This window comes from Pantherophis guttatus, chromosome 6, assembly GCF_059756535.1.
Source record: "Pantherophis guttatus breed Tessera chromosome 6, ASM5975653v1, whole genome shotgun sequence".
In the NCBI taxonomy this organism is placed as follows: domain Eukaryota; kingdom Metazoa; phylum Chordata; class Lepidosauria; order Squamata; family Colubridae; genus Pantherophis; species Pantherophis guttatus.
Window position 1 is genome coordinate 11,320,089 of NC_142068.1, and position 17,652 is coordinate 11,337,740.

General features: G+C 44.5%; 1 long non-coding RNA gene across 2 annotated transcripts; it reads left to right on the forward strand.

Annotated features, from left to right (window-relative positions):
* Window positions 1–3,997: 3,997 nt before the first annotated feature.
* On the forward strand, window positions 3,998–16,771 carry LOC117678793 (uncharacterized). Of its 2 annotated transcripts, none has more exons than XR_015728488.1 (4): window positions 3,998–4,223; window positions 10,014–10,088; window positions 10,387–10,498; window positions 15,973–16,771. It is a non-coding gene; the product is annotated as an uncharacterized LOC117678793 (long non-coding RNA). The 2 variants fall into 2 exon arrangements; XR_015728489.1 differs by lacking the exon at window positions 3,998–4,223 and adding an exon at window positions 4,269–4,658.
* Window positions 16,772–17,652: the final 881 nt, after the last annotated feature.

The window sequence follows — 17,652 nt, forward strand, 5'->3', positions numbered from 1 at the left end:
AAGTAAGCCACGCCCACAGAACCCGTAATAAAAAAATTTAGAACCCACCCCTGGTGCCTTTGTAACTTTGAAGGGCCACTGAATGAACTGTTGTAACTCGAGAACTAGCTGTATAGACAAACAAAAAGAGACAAATCATAAAATACAATCCCAAATCATAAGATGCGAACAACAAAGTGATCAATCATAGGATACCGACAGGAAATGATAATAGCAAAGATGAGAAGGGTAAAAGCAATGTAACATCAGATTTTAAGGTTAACTCTTGAGAGAACGTTTTTTTTTTTTTCAGTGCAGGATCGTTAAACTAGAGATTTTTGCCTCTCGCCAAAATATTTGGAAGACTGGGACATGGCAGGGTGTTATTGCTGGTGCCCCTAATTGTCTTTCCAAAAAAAAAAAATGTACTAATTGACAAATCAGAGGTGACCAATCTGATGTTCGCTGATTGAAAGTGAAAGCAAATATTTTGAGTGTAAAATTCTCACTCTTCGGCTTGCAGACAGCAGCTTGCCCTTAAACTTCCAAACAGATGACTTATTTTCTTCTGGATTCCCGTTAACTTGCCAAGACACTGCTGAGGGCCAGAGACTCCAAGGGTGCTTCGTCAATTAAGAATGGAGGAGCTCTTTCCTGTCCGAAATAATTAAGTACAGTTTGAGGTACAGCGAAGCAGATACGGGGTAGCTGCTTTGTGTGCAAATTGTGCCAGAGGAAATAATAGGGAAGACACAATTAGGAACAAAGCAAGAGATTAAATCAGCCAACTTTGCTTTGCAGGAAATAAACGAATCTCAGTTTCATCACCCTTTCTGGTCCATCAGCACTACTTAGCATCAAGCTAAACTTTGTCCGTAGGACTGAAATTCTTCAGTGACTTCATGGATTCCTCTTTATTGTTTCGCTCTGTTCAATTGTGTACCCAAGTCTTTAGGGCGACAAACTTTCCCCAGATAGCTTGCAACAATTTTAAAACAAAAACACCAGTTTAAATACATTGGAATCACAGTAGCAAAGGCTAACGGAGCCTCTCATATTAACACACACACACACACACCATGGAATCAAAAGAGAGAAAGCTTCAAGGCACATTCGAGGAAGGGAGGCTAAGGTTAAGAAAATTCTTCCGCAGTGGGGACCATTCTTTAAAACGATCTTTTGGGGAGATCCAGAAATCAGATGGATCCCTGAGTCCCATCTCAGGACATGGCGGGATTAAAAGGGATTTAGGTAGATAGTTTACTAAGGAAATCTTACTGAGTTCTGTAAGATCAAACTCCACATTACTGGCTATATGGTTGTAGATAGGGGTGGGCTTCAAAAATTTTAGCAAGGGGTTCTCTGCCCAGTTGCTGGGTGGGCGTGGCCATGGTGGGCATGATCTAGTCAGCCTCCTGCACCATGGCGTGGGGGGGGGGTTTGCCGTCCCCAGGCACCGGAGGCTTTTCCCGAGCCTCCGGGAGGGCAAAAATGGCCTCCCCAGGCTCCGGAGGCCCTCTGGAAGTCGGAAACAAGCCCGTTTCTGGCCTTCCCAAACTTCCAGTAGGCCCATTTTTCGGCCTCTCCGAGCTTCCGTGTGCACCCTGCACTTACCTGCATCCAAAACGGGCCAGGTGTGGACTCCTGGGAGGGGCGGAATGGGGTGGGCAAGGCCAGCCAGGAATGGGATTTGGGGTTCTCCGAACTGCACAGAATCTTAGCTAGAGGTTTTCCCTAATCCCTGCAAACCCCCAGCAGCCCACCCCCGGTTGTACACCTTTCATCAGTGGAATAAACAGCTTGGTCGAGCCTCGAGAAATTTATATTTATTTATTTATTTATTTTATATGCTACCCATATTGATTTTTGAGATGACTCTGGCCTTTACTTCTCTCCCCCCCATTCTCCCTCTCCCTCCCCTGCCCTCCCTCCACCTCCTCCATGTTAAAATTAGGAATGATGTTATGAAACTGACCTGGTATATGAGAAAGACCTTGGGATGGGGCAAAGGGAAGCTGCCTATGGAATGGACAAATAAGAGACAGCATACCCTCCAGCAGGATAGTGGATGGAGCAACAGGCTCAGGAGGGACCCTCCCTAGTTTCTCAGGCTGAAAAGAAGACATAGAGAAAATTGTACTTTCTGACTTGCAAGATTCTGTCAATGTAGCTTTATAATGAAGTTTATCTGGTCAGGACAGAAACTGACAAGAAACTTTGTTCTTGGGCCTGCAGATGAAAGTAAAAACTATGGAACTCTGCTGTTTTAGTTGTTGCAGCATCTGATCACCTGTGCTATAAAAAAGATATTGGAAAGATGAAGAAACACCTCAAGATCAAGAGGTAATTAAGAAGATATTAGACTGTGCAGAAATGGACAGACTTACATTGAAAATCAAACAGAAAGAAGACACAGAATATTATCAAACTTGGAACTTATTTTACCAGTGGTTGGAAAAAAGGGGTGAAGAGTAAGAATGGCATTTGTATCATTAAGCAAATTAAATACCCAGACAACACAATATTTATTAAGTATTAAGGAATGTAATTAATAGAAAATTAATAAAAAAAATTAAATAAAAGAAGAGGGGGTTTGCATTCAAAAGGGAAAATGGATTTGTAGGTGCAAATATCTGGGAAAGCAAAAGAAAAGAATGAAAGAATTGGGAATGTCTAGTCTAGTGAAAAGAAGGACTGGGGTGACGTGATTGCAGTCTTCCAATATTTGAGGGGCTGCCACAAAGAAGAAGGGGTTAACCTATTTTAAAAAGCACCAGAAGGCAGGACAAGAAGCAATGGATGGAATCAAATCAAGGAGAGGAACAACCTAGAACTAAGGAGAAATTTCCTGACAGTGAGAATAATTAGCCAGTGGAACAGCTTGCCTTCAGAAGTTGTGGGTGCTCCATCACTGGAGATTTTTAAGAAGAGTTTAGACATCCATGGTATATAGAGTCTCCTGCAGGAGTGAAATCCAGCCGGTTCTGACAGGTTCTGGAGAACCGGTAGCGGAAATTTTGAGTAGTTCAGAGAACCAGCAAATACATCTCTAGCTGGTCCCAGAGTGGGGTGGGAATGGAGAGTTTGCAATATCCTTCCCCCAGGAGTGGGGAGGGAATGGGGATTTTGCAGTATCCTTCCCCTGCCATGCCCACCAAGCCACGCCCACCAAGCCACGCCCACAGAACCGATAGTAAAAATATTTGAATTTCACCACTGGTCTCTTGCTTGTGCAGTGGGTTGGGCTAGAAGACCTCCAGGTCCCGTCTGTCATGGAGGTTAAATCAATGTACCGTAAAACCTTATCTCTATAACAATCTACTATAACAAGTGAGACTTACTAGCAGTTCACAATAAACTGTTTTTATTCACATAATAATAAAAACAATATCTATTCAAATACTAAATAGTATGTCATTCCTTTTCTTAAATATCCTGTCAGATATATATATGTAATCACTCTATATGATTATAGTTCTGGCTATTCTTCCTCAGAAGAAGGAGTCTTTTAATACATCAGATCTACCTCTGATCCCTAATCCCTAAGGAGCCTGAGTGGCGTAGGAGGCTAATGCCTCCTACTAAGGCAGCATTTAACATCCAGCTGCCTGCAATTACTGCGAGTTCAAGGTCGACTCAGCCTTCCATCCTTTCTAAGGTGGGTAAAATGAGGACCCGGTTTGTAGGGGCAATAAGCTGACTTTGTATAAAATATACAAAAGTATGAAGGCTATTGCTTAATGCATTGTAAGCCGCCCTGAGTCTCCGGAGAAGGGCGGCATATAAAAATAATAATAAAATAAATATATATTTATTTATATATAAATATAAAAAAATATAAAAAAATAATAAAATAAAATAAAATAAAATAATCAGAAATCTCCTTAACTGCCAACTTACTAATGACTAACTGCCTTTCAACTGCATACTGACTGCAGAACTGTCCTTTGAAACTGCCCTCTAACTGACAACTAACTGACTACTAACTGATAACTAACTTTCTATCAGGAATCTCCTTTTATACTGTCCCAGTGACAGTTAGGGGAGGGAACATAAAAGCCCTGGAGATTCAAACCCATCAGCTGCCTTCTGATTGGCTCACCCACTTGTCCATTCCAAAAGCCATTAATAGGCACAGCAATTGAGAAATAACTTTTCTCTAACACCGTCCAACTCTGTTACTCTGTTCTGAAAGGCATCGGGATTAGTGAAAAGAGAATTGTCCCTAAAAAGAAGGAAAAAAGGTGGGGGGGGGGGACTAGAAAAAGCTTTGTGGCATTATAAAGAAGAGGTGGGAAAACTAGGAGGGAGCCAATGAGCCTGGCCTTCCCTGAATGGATGGGAAGGGCAGGAAACGGAATAACAATCCATCAGCTCAAGCGATAGCTCTAATCGGGATGGAGCGCAGCCCAATGCCATCGCCAGACCATTCCAAATCCATACTGGGATTTTTGAAGTTGATTTTAAAGAGCAAGCAGGGGAGTACAGGAGACAAGGAGTTTAGGCAGCAGTGCAAAACTGCCCTCCGTTCCAAGACTTCAGAAAATTCGTGTCTGCCTTTTATTTACCCTCTGGCCGTGGTTCACTCCGTCTTGTTTGCTTTGATATATTTTTATTAACAAGGATTAGGTTACTTGGCATTATGCGCTCAGCTTAAACTTGTAAGAGGACCCAAACAGGTTGGTTTCCTTTTCGAATCGTATTTACACATAGGGAACATTTCACCCTCCGTGGTCCTTTCCTTGCCGTTCCTTCCCCACTAAAGACAATTATTAAATTAATCCCCAATTTATATAGATTTGGAAATTCCTACCCAGAAGGGCATTTATGCTCATGTCGTTTAATTAAAGCCCACTTTGAAGAGGGAAGGTGAAGAAATGCAACAACAGTTGATGGCCGTTTAAATCCTTTCAAGAATTTGCCAACGAATCACTACCCTGTTTCCCCCAAAATAAGACATCCCCTGATAATAAGCCCAATCGGGCTTTTGAGCGCATGGCAATAAGGCCAAGCACTTATTTCAGGGTTCAAAGAAATATAAGACAGGGTCTTATTTTCGGGGAAACACGGTAGCTATTTTGAGGGTTAGGTTACACAAAGGTGGTCTTTGCTGTGCATTGGCTTTGTGAGAGATACGTAAAGGGATTTTTGTTGTTGTTATTGTGGAAAATTCATTGTTTGATTGAAACAAAAGACCGTAATTTTCACATTTTCCAGTACAGTGACTTGACTCCTCCTCTTGTCTCTGAATCAGCATGGACCTCATGGACCTTTCATTAAGTGAAAGAATACCTTGGAATATTAGTTAGAATACCTCAGACAACAAACACCAGGCACTATAATTGAAGGTCTTGAGAACAAGTGTTTAATTTCTCAAAGGAGAGTTATCACAGAACTGTAAACATAGAAACATACGCAGTGTCCTCTTAATTTCCTGGACAACAGGAAAATTCCTGCATAAGAGCCTTATCATTGTTGATTATGATACCGTAATATTGTACTGTTATTATCCAACATTAAAGGTAAAGGTTCCCCTCGCACATATGTGCTAGTTGTTCCTGACTCTAGGGGATGGTGCTCATCTCCGTTTCAAAGTCAAAGAGCCAGTGCTGTCCGAAGACGTCTCCATGGCCATGTAGCTGGCATGACTGAACGACAAAGGCGCACGGAACGCTGCTACCTTCCCACCAAAGGTGGTCCCTATTTTTCTATTTGCATTTTTTACATGCTTTCAAACTGATAGGTTGGCAGAAGCTGGGACAAGTAATGGGAGCTCACCCCATTACGCGGCACTAGGGATTTGAACCGCTGAACTGCCTACCTTTCGGCCGACAAGTTCAGCATCTTAGCCACTGAGCCACCGCATTCCAACATTACAGCATCATTTTTCTACTTCTCATTACAGGGAATCACAGATGCTCAAGTGGGGACTGGTTGACACAGGTTCATCGCTATTCTTGTTACACTTTACCAGGGACAGTGTAAAAATAAAGGTTTCCCTGTCCAGTTCTGTCCAAGTCTACGGCATGGTGTTCATCTCCGTTATTGGTCAGGGAGCCAGCATTGTCCGAAGACATTTTCCGTGGTCATGTGTCAAGATGCTTACAATCCAAGGGCACATGGAATGCTATTACCTTTCCAACAAAGCGGTACTTTTGGACTCTAGTGAATCCTGGACTCTAGGCAGTGATGAAATTCATTTTTTTTTATTATCAGTTCTGTGGGTGTGGCTTGGTGGGCATGTTGTGGTTTGGTGGGCGTGGTGTGGTTTGGTGGGCGTGGCTTAGCTTAGCTTGGCTTGGCTTGGTGGGCATGGCAGGGAAAGGATACTGCAAAATCTCCATTCCCATCCCACTCTCGGGCCAGCCAGAGGTGGTATTTTCCGGTTCTCCGAACTATTCAAAATTTCCGCTACCGGTTCTCCAGAACCTGTCAGAACCTGCTGAATTTCACCCCGACTCTAGGCTATTCAAGGCTATTTAAGGGATAACCCTTGTCAGAAGCCACCTGGGTAAAGAGTAGGGACATGAAGGCAGATAGATTAGTTAACAAATGCCATGAGGAACATCCTCAAAAACCTAAGGAAGATTCTAAGGGGGCGGGGAGGTTAGCCAACCCACTGAGTTTTCACCCTGCACCCTCTCTCTTGTTTTCCAGATGGCCCTCACTTTGTAAAGGGGAGCCGCTTGTCAACCTGCAGAACAACTTCAGCTGAAGCCATTCTTTCTCATGCTTTCAAACTGCTAGGTGGGCAGGAGCTGGAGCTAGAACAGGAGCTCACCCCATTGCATGGTGCTCGGGTCTCAAACCAGTCTGTCAGCTTTCCAGCTGACATGCTCAGCATCTTTAACTGCTGAGCCCTCATGCCCCCCTACAGACCATGTAAGTTATGATAATTCCTTCTTTTGAGCTTTGACTCTTTTTCCTGCTAGCCCACCCACCTCTGCGCACATCACCATCCCTGCCACGCTTAAAGGAAAAAAGAGAATTTTTGAATGCAGCCTTACCTGCTCAGCCTGCCCCATTTTTGTTGATGTTACCAAGGAGGAAGCAACGTGTATGACAGAAGCCTGGCCAAGTAGATCCTTTACATAGCTGTGAATACAAGCTGACAAGTAAATCAAGCAGAAGGGGACCATAATTGCAGTGAATGCGTTCCTTTATTTGTTAATTCATATATACAATATTATAACAACTGAATATTGTGTAAAAGGCTGCAGGAAGAGACACGGCCTGTCAGTTCTGGCAGAGCTCAAGAGACAGAGCTCAAGAGACAGAGTATTACTACTGCTTTACAAAACGTTAATAAGACCTGAAATACTGCATCCAGTTTTGGTCACCACATTACAAAAAATGTTGAGACTTTGGAACAAGTGCAGAGAAGAGCAACTAGGATGATTAAAGAAGACTAAAACATATGAAGAACAGTTGCAGAAATGGGGTATGGCTAGTCTAGACAAATAGGACGCGGTGGCTCAGTGGCTAAGACACTGAGCTTGTTGATCGAAAGTTCAGCGGTTCGAATCCCTTGTGCAGCTGGGACAAGTAATGGGGTGGGCTCCCGTTACTTGTCCCAGCTTCTGCCAACCTAGCAGTTCGAAAGCACCTAAAAAATGCACGTAGAAAAATAGGGACCATCTTTGGTGGGAAGGTAACAGCGTTCCGTGCGCCTTTGGTGTTTAGTCATGCCGGCCACATGACCACGGAGACATCTTCGGACAGCGCTGGCTCTTCAGCTTTGAAACAGAGATGAGCACTGCCCCCTAGATTTGGGAACGAGTAGCACATACGTGTGAGGGGAACTTTACCTTTAGTCTAGACAAAAGAAGGACTGCAGGGACATGATAGCAGTATTCCAGTGTTTGAGAGGCTGCCATAAAGAAAAGGGGGTCAACTTATTTTCCAAAGCACCAAAAGGCAGGACAAAAAACAATGGATGGAAACTAATCAAGGTGAGAAAAAACCTGGAATTAAGGAGAAACTTCCTAACAGTGAGGACAATTAACCAGTGGAACAGCTTGCCTTCAGAGGTTATGGGTGCTCCATCACTGGAGGTTTTTAAAAAGAGACTGCACAGCCACTTGTCTGAAATGGTATAGACAAGTGGCTTAAGCAGGGGTTTGGACTAGAAGACCTCAAAGTTCCTTCCAGCTCTATTCTGAATTTGGCTCTCTTGGTCTGCTTACTGTAGAATTGAAGCAATGTGTCACAAAAGCAACTTTGGTCAAAGATACTGAGAATGCTCCTTTGGGAAAAGAGGCACCCCATTTCGAGTCCAGCTCTATCTATCTGAGATCCTAGTTCCATCCATGCAATTCTTGATCGTGCTTGGGTCTTGTCCTTCTTTGAGCAAGAATATTTTGGGTTTAATGAGCTTAAATGGACTCCAGAGGATGGTAGAGGACAGGAAGGCCTGGAGGAACATTGTCCATGGGGTCACGATGGGTCGGACACGACTTTGCAACTAACAACAACAATTTTGGGTTTAAGTAAGACAAGCCTCGACGTTCATTCAAAACTTTCAATGGAGGTAAACTGGAGCAGCAAGGAAATTCACCAGTGAATTGATTCTAGCCTTGGTAACCAATTGCCTTCTGAGAAAAGCTTAGGATTCTAGTTTTAAGTTGTGAAACTTGAAAAGATTCACAGCCTAACTAATGGTGTGGATATCACTTTTAATATCACTTTAATCACTTTGACTTATTTCCTGAGCATTAAAGTTGGGAGGTAAGGTCTCCATAAAGAAAGTTGCTTTTGGGGCCTCTGGGTACCTGCTAATCAACAGTATAAATATCCCCAGATAAAAGATACAGCGAGGTGGGTCTGAAAATAAGTCAGATTGAGCCTTGGGCTCTGTTGAAAATAATTTCATTTAAAAAAACAACAACCTGCCAATGTAGCCCCAAAGGTGCTTTTTCAAGAGGCAACTGGACTTTCTTGTTTTTCTTTGAAGACGTTTCACTTCTCATCCAAGAAGCTTCTTCAGCTCTGACTGGATGGTGGGGAATGGAAGGATTTATATTCCTTGCAGACAGCTGGTCATTTGCATCCTTTTAGGGAGTCGTTGAGACCACGTTGGAAGTTTATCTGTGTCCTTAGGGTCACACTGAGTAGTGCAATTGGATATGGAGTCTACTTGGAACTGCTGGAAGGATGAGAAACGAAATATCTTCAAAGGAAAACCAGAATGTCCAGTTGCCTCTTGAATAAGCACCTTTGGGACAACGGTGATCTGGAGGGATGACTGAGAATCTCCATAGACCTTACATTGTGTAGCCCTATGGAAAAGGGGGTGGAGCAGCTATTCAAAATGTTGTTGACTCCTCCTGTTCTAAGCCCCTCCCTCTTCCTTCACAGTCACATGACTCAGAAGCAGAGGTGGTATTCAGCAGGTTCTGACCAGTTCTGGGGAACCGGTAGCGGAAATTTTGAGTAGTTCGGAGAACCAGTAAGTACCACCTCTGACTGGCCCCGCCCCCATCTATTCTCTGCCTCCCAAGTCCCAGTTGATCAGGAGGAAATGGGGATTTTGCAGTAATCTTCCTCTGGATTGGGGAGGAAATGGGGACTTTACAGTATCCTTTCCCTGCCATGCCCACCAAGCCACACCCACCAAGCCATGCCACACCTACCAAGCCACGCCCACAGAACCGGTAGTAAAAATTTTTGAATCCCACCACTGCTCAGAACAGAGCTCTCATTAAGAAGTCAGAAAATGAATTTCACAGCCATGCTCTGTGTGCATCCCCTATCTTGATTTCTTTTTTTATTTTGTTATTGATTTTGGGTTAATTTTAACATCACGGCATCATCTTCAATTCCAGCAATTGATGGCAGACTGTATCCATTGAAATTCAAATCCTTGGAATGGGAGCTGGGAAAGGATGAATGGTCTCGGGCTGATTAATTATTCTCTCTCTTTTTAAAGGTTCTTGCAACAATATTGCCCCTCGTTGCTCGAAGCTCAAGCTAATACAGCGGTGAGATTCAACGAAATTAACATATTGTTGATATCTCATTTTTTAACTTCACAGCAATTCAGTGGAGCGATGTGGGCTAAACAAAATGGCAGCAAAAAAAGCTGATGAAGACTCAAGACTTACCTTAAGGTAAAATGGCTGCCTATAATTTTTAAAAACAAACCAATAAAAATAAGAGTAGAGATCTACTACCTCTTGGCTTTTGGGCAGTGGTGAAATCCAAATTTTTACTCCCGGTTCTGTGGGCGTGGCTTGGTGGGCATGGCAGGGAAAGGATACTGCAAAAGCCCCATTCCCTACCCATTCCTGAGGGAAGGATATTGCAAACTCTCCATTCCCACCCCGCTCTGGGGCCAGCCAGAGGTGGTATTTGCCGGTTCTCTGAACTACTCAAAATTTCCGCTATCGGTTCTCCAGAACCTGTCAGAACCTGCTGGATTTCACCCCTGCTTTTGGGGCTAATTTTCACCAAGCTGATCCAACAAGAATATTTTTGTGACCATCTCCGTTTTGGATCGTTTGCACCGACAGAAATAAAGGTAAGTTTTGTCCAGCTACTTCAGGCCACAGGCATGCTTACCAAAAGGAGAGAAATGGTTGCAATCACACAGCACAACCCACTTCCTTAATTAGCGCATTTTCTGGATACAATAGACCTCAATTCATCAATCATTTATCTAGTGCAGTGCTTCTCAACCTTGGTAGCTTGAAGATGGGTGGACTTCTGGGAGTTGAAGTCCACCCATTTTCAAGCTTCCAAGGTTGAGAAACACTGATCTAGTGACAGTTCAAAGTCACAATGGCATTGAAATAAAGCGACTTACAACATGTACAGGAAGTCCTTGACTTACGATAAAATTTTGAGCCCCAAATTTCTGTGGCTAAGTGAGACGTTGGTTAAGCGAGTTTTGCCTCATTTTTCAACCTTTCTTGCCACAGTCGTTAAGTGAGTGACAGCAGCTGTGAAGTTAGTAACACGGTTGTTAAGTGAATCTGGCCTCCCCATTGAGTTGGCTTGTCAGAAGGTCGTGAAAGTGGATCACGTGACCCCCCCCCAGGACACAGCAACTGTCATAAATATGAACCAGTTGCCAAGCATCCAAATTTTGATCACGTGACCATGGGGATGCTGGAATGGTCGTAAGTGTCAGGGTTCCAAGTAACACCCCCAACGAAAGAAGACTCCGAGGCTTGAAGCTCCTCAAAGTTCCATTTTATTAGAGATGTCATATTGGCACATCTAGGAAAACCCAAATCTGAAAGTTTATAGGTTTTTCCCACCCAAAGGAAAGTCCAAGTCCCTGTCCAGCACCCACAAGTCCATCACATGGTCCAATCAAAGCACTGTCCCAGCTGGAGATGCCTCCCATTCACACTCCTCCAGGTGCAGGGCAAGATGTCCTTGACTCCCTGAGAAAGGAATGTTATTATGACTACATATCACCCATGCGCCATACAATCCCCCCTCTCACTTTCCCACAGTAGTAAATGTGGCAGGCTTGAAGGCCTAATGCAAAAGATGGCTTCCAGGCCTGACAGTAAGTGTGAAAAATGGTCATAAGTCGCTTTTTTCAGGGCCGTTCTAACTTTGAACAGTCACTAAACGAACTGTTGTATGTCAAGGAACACCTGCATTTGCACTGTCACATCATCCTCACGGGCCTTCCCAGCAAGCAAAATCAATGGGGGAAGCTGGATTTGTTTAATGACTGCATGAGTCACTTCACAACTTCAGCAATTTGCTTAACAAAATAAAATTGGATGTGACTCACTTAACAACGGTTAAATTCTGGTCCCAACTCCGGTCGTAAATTGAGCACTACCTGTGCTACAAAAGAGATTGGAGCTACTGTACAAATTAATTGAAAGGATTAGGTTCTCATGGCAAACCAAGGTTTAAAACTAAACTTAGCATAATGTGTGCACGTAATCATGGGGTTTTTAATTGTCCTGACTATCTGTACTACACGAACCCAGTGTTAATTAGCACATCACTCTCTAATAATAACTCTGCAGACAGTTTATGCTGGTATTTTGTTAACAGACAGACATGTCTGCAGGGAGTGGTCAAAATGGCAGCTGTGTTGATACACTGAAAACTCCACCCATGTTTTATGTGCTAACTGGTACTGTAGTCTTTCTTCAAGGTCTCCTTTAGAAGATTCAAAAAATAACACGAGTTGGAAGGAACCTTGGAGGTCTTCTAGTCCAACCCCCTGCTCAGGCAGGAAACCCCATACCAGTATTGCTAACCTTTTTGCCATCACGTGCCAAAAGCAGGGGGAGCACGGGGGGGGGGTCATGTGCACAAGTGCCCACACCCATAATTCTATGCGCCCCGCTCCCTGCGCATGCTCGCAGAGATCCCCCTGCTTTTGGTACGTGACGGCACGGTGGGCTCGGTAGGCCTGTTTTTCACCCTTCCCAGGCTCCAGAGCCTTTCTAAGAGCCTGGGGAGGGTGAAAATGGCCTTCCCCACCCCCCTGGAGGCCAGAAAAGGCCTGTTTGCCAACTTCCGGGAAACGGACCATTTTCAGAGGGCCTCCGGGGGTGTGGGGAAGGCCATTTTCACCCTCCCCGGGCTCCTAGAAAGGCTCTGGAGCCTGGGGAGAAAGAAAAATGGGCCTTCCCCACACTCAGGCCCTCCGGGATCACCCAGGTTACTTGTCAGATCAGGAGCTGAACCATGGTTATAACTGTCAGATGTTCTAGGTGTTGTGGTCTGCCAGGAACTGGCAGCAGATTTGGCTAGTGAGGAGGTTGGGGAGGAACATGGGCCAGTCCTGGAGTCTGGGGAAAGCTCTGACGAGCGCTCTGCGTCGGAAGCAGAGATGGGGCTAGGGCCGTCTGACAGTTGTCAGCTGCCTTCGAAGTCGGACATCAGTGGGGCAGAAGAACAGCTGGATCCTGTTCCCAGTGTACACATGCGCAGAGCTGCCAGGAGAAGGGAACAGCTAAGGAACAAGGGTCGACTCAGGAGTAAAGCCACAGGTGGATGGTGAATGGCCCCTCCCATAGGGAATAAAGAGGAGCGAAGGGGAGAGGAGTCTGCAGGAGATAATTAGTTCATTTGCAATGTTCCTGCATTCTTGCCAAGTATTGTCTGTTACAGTGTGGAGTCTGAAACATATCAGCCTGGCCACTCTCCAAGCCTGATAAAGGTCGGTAATTGTGAACTATCTTGAAAGACTGTGGGAGAGGAAAGACTTTGCTGGGAGAGGAATTCATTGTAAATTAAATAAAAGTGGTTTATCGGGACGAGGACTCAGCTTCGTGCTGCTGGGAAAGCCTAGGTCAGAACACTAGACTCACTTTGAGTTTCTTGAGTGTTGAATACCAAACAATTTACACCTTGCAGTTTGCTTGGTTCTCCTCCTAACCTCCCAACCTCCTTCACCAGGATGTTTTCCTTCAGACGCTGACCGAGCAAAAGTAAACTCAATAATTATATTGCACTGCCAGCAAGGAGTCAATATTATTCCCCCCGCTCTTCCTTGCCGGAGGGTTACAACACATTTACACCATAGGGAAGGCTTTTCTCTTTGCACCTCCAAACTGTAATGCAAACTCTTCTTTTATTCATAACTGCTCGGTCTCCAGCTGAGATAGGCACTTTCCTATTACCCCAGATGACAGATTTCTGTGTTCTTTCCAAGCACAGGGGGTTTAATAAACATATCTGGCAATCTCTCGGTAGCTGGAGGGCTTGGGATGACACCGTGTGTGCAAACAACGTGCTCTGACTGCTAGGGAAACAAGTTTATTCAATTAATAGATTACAGTCAAGATTTTTGTTATCCTACAAAGAAAGATGGCAGAAGAACGTAGAGAATTAGGGTAGGTCAAGAGATTAGTGGCAGGCAGTGTTGGGAGCCAAGTGAGGGAAGAACAGAGGCATCCTTCATTGAAGGAGGGTTATTTGTAAGGAAAGATCAGGGATGGGCTTCAAAAATTTAGCAAGGGGTTCTCTACCTGGTTGCTGGGTGGGCGTGGCCATGGTGGGTGTGGCCTAGACGGCCTCCTGCACCATGGCAGGGGGAGAGGGTGGTTTTGCCCTCCCTGGGCTCTGGAGGCTTTCCTTGAGTCTCCAGGAGGGCGAAAACAGCCTCCCCAGGCTCCGGAGGCCCTCTGGAGGCCAGAAACAAGCCCATTTCCAGCCTTCCCGAACTTCTGGTAGGCCTGTTTTTCGCCCTCCCCAAATCTCCATGCATGTCTTGCACTTACCTGCATCCAAAACAGGCCGTGTGGGGACTCCTGGGAGGGGAAGGGTGGGGTGGGATGGGCCAGCCAGGGGTGGGATTTGGGGGTTCTCCGAACTGCACAGAATCTTAGCTAGAGGTTCTCCCAAACCCCTGCGAACCTCAGCAGCCCACCCCTGCATTAGATCAAAAGTTAATGAAATTCAAGAATCTGACGTGTTGTTTGTAGATCCATTTTGGAACATGTCAAATATGGCAAATATGTTAAGTTCCCTACTGTATATACCTAGAACAGAAGGAGATAGTAAAACAGACTACAACAGACACAGGGGTCGCGCGGGGGGGGGGGTCACGTGTGTGAGTGCCCACAACCATAATTTAATGACCCCCCACTCATGTGCACACGACCCCCCCCGTTCTCCCCCCACTTTTGGCACACGATGGCAAAAAGGTTACTATTGGGCCCAGTAGGCCTGTTTTTTGCCCTCCCCAGGCTCCAGAGGCTTTCGCCTGGGGAGGGCAAAAACAGCCTTCCCCACCTCCCCGGAGGCCCTCTGGAGGCCAGAAATGGCTTGTTTCCCAACTTCCAGTGGGCCCGGAAAGCCTGAAAATCAGCTAGCCAGTGCGCATATGCGCGCTGGTGATGAACTAGGGCAACACTTGTGTGCCCACAGGTATGGCTCCATTTGTTGATAATTATCCATTATGGAAAAATTACTTGATCAGATCAGTTTGGTTGCTACTATATATCAGGGGTGTCCAACCTCAGCAATGTTAGGATTTGTGGTGTTCAACTCCCAGAATTCCTTAGTCAGCCATGCTAGCTGGTAAATTCTATGAGTTGTCCACAAATCTTAAAGTTGCCAAGGTTGGACACCCCTGCTCAGAGGTGGGTTTCATCAGGTTCTGACCAGTTCTAGAGAACTGGTAGCGGAAATTTTGAGTAGTTTGGAGAACCGGTAGTATTCTGACTGGCCCCACCCCCATCTATTCTCTGCCTCCCAAGTCCCAGCTGATCAGGAGGAAATGGGGATTTTGCAGTAACCTTCCCCTGGAGTGGGGAGGGAATGGAGATTTTACAGTATCCTTCCCCTGGAGTGGATTGGGAATGGAGATTTTACAGTATCCTTCCCCTGCCACGCCCACCAAGCCACACCCACCAAGCCATGCCACGCCCACCAAGCCACACCCACAGAACCAGTAGTAAAAAAAATTGAAACCCACCACTGTCCCTGCAATGTATATAACTTCCTACACTCAGAATCGAGATAGCAAGTTATTTTTCACTCATGATACTGCAGAAGTATGGATCTTATATGTCATTTTATTTTGTACTTCACTTTGTTTCATTATATTTCTATGCCACCCACTCTCCGAGGACTCTGGGCAGCTTACACCAAAGACAGTATACTAAATATCTAGAGCTGTCTAGCATTTTTAGTTCTTGCATTAGTTTCAGGATAGACAGATCCCTGGAACAAGGACATTTATTTCAAAGTTTTGGAATTTGAATTGTATAAATATACTTTCAGTCCTCTTCCATCCATGTTTAATTATGGCAACTGACTTAGTCATAAGGAGGCAGTTAACAAGCGGTGCCAAGAAAGTTATTCTATTAAAAGGTGCCTTCAAAAGATCACGATAATATGCATAGAGCCAAAGGTGAGCCCAAGCAATTTGCAAAACTCAGTTGATAGAAAAAGGCTGTTGCAACCCAATTTTGGCTGTCAAGGAAACCTGCAGAAATGTTTCTGTTCAATCATCATCATCAAATCATGATCTGTTTGATGAAATATTCCTATTTACACTCCTAGGTACACATTAGAACCAACCAACCACAAAGCTCTCCTGAAATATCAAGGAAACTGGCTAGGGAGGAATCTGGAAAGCTGAATGACAAAGAAATTAAAGAAGGATAAGGAGATTGAAGAAAAGTTAAATCAATTCTTGTCATTGATATTCCCTCCCTAAGCTGCAGACAAGAAACAAACGCTTAAATTTTGATTTTCCGAATGAAAATCGAAAGACATCGCAATGACAAGAGAGGAAGTCAATATTATATTCACAAGTAGGAAGGAAACCAGGGAAACTTTCAAAATCTTTAAACAGTTGAAATAGGAAACTGTCAATATTCTAACAAAAATATGCAAAATATCCTAAATACTGATGTCTCTATAAAGAAGCCAGAATGCTTTGAATCTGGTTAGCTTAGCATCAATTATAAGGCAAATTAGTCAAAAGGATTATCAGAGATTTTTTAAAAAAACAAGGTCTAAAGAACAAATCTTGTCAAGTGGCACATCCTTCTGCAAAATCAAATCTCATTTCAGTAACCTTAAATTGGTGTTTTGCTTTGTTTTGTTTTTTTTGAGAAAAGAAGTAATCATAGGGAGAGGAATAAGAGACAAGGGAAGTTTGCTATGGCTTTCGTCAAAAGTTCTACTTGCAAAACTACTGAGCTAACTCAGCAGTTACGAAAGAAAAAGACATGTACGGATAATCTGGAACAAAACCTATGAATAACGGAATTTTGGATGCAAAAGTGGCATTTTAAGGGACCTCTGTTTGGTCAAAACTTACTAATAGATGAATGAAAATAATACATTACTGGTTGTCCTCGACCTACAACAATTCATTTTGTGACGGTTTAAAGTTACAAGAGCACTGAAAAAAGTGACTTATGTCCAGGGGTGGGCTTCAAAAATTTCAGCAACGGGTTCTCTGCCCAGTTGCTGGGTGGATGTGGCCATGGTGGGTGTAGCCTAGTTGGCCTCCTGCACCATGGCGGGGATGGGCGTTTTCACTTTCCCCAGGCTCTGGAGGCTTTCCTCGAGCCTCTGGGAGGCTGAAAACTGCCTCTCCCGGGCTCTGGAGGCCCTCTGGAGTTTCCGGGAGACCCATTTTTCCCCCTCTCCGAGCTCTATGTGGGTCCTGCACTTACTTCCCATCCAAAACGGGCCGCGTGGAGGCTCCTGGCAGGCGCAGGGCGGGTTGGGAGGGGCAGGGCAGGTGGAATTTGGAGGTTCTCCAAACCCGCCATAACGTTAGCTATGGGTTCTCCTGAACCCAGGCGAACCCATAGCAGCCCACCCCTGCTTATGTCTGTTTTTCACACTTATGGCCATGGCATCCTCCCTGGTCAGATGATCAAAATTTGGATGCTTGGCAATTGCTTCATATTTATGATGGGTGCAGTATCCCGGGGTCATGTGATCCCCTTTTACAACCTTCTGACAAGCAAAGTGAATGGGGAAGCCCGATTCACTTAACAACCACGTTACTAATTTAACAACTGCAGTGATTCACTTAACAACTGTGGCAAGGAAGGTTGTAAAATAGGGCAAAATTCACTTAACCGCTGTTTCCTTCAGCAGCAGAAATTTTGAGCTGAATTGTAGTCATACGTTGAGGACTATCTGTATAGTTCTATGTAGCCAAATGTGAAAATAAAGTACATCGTGGTTAACAAAAAATTAACACAAAAAAACAAACAA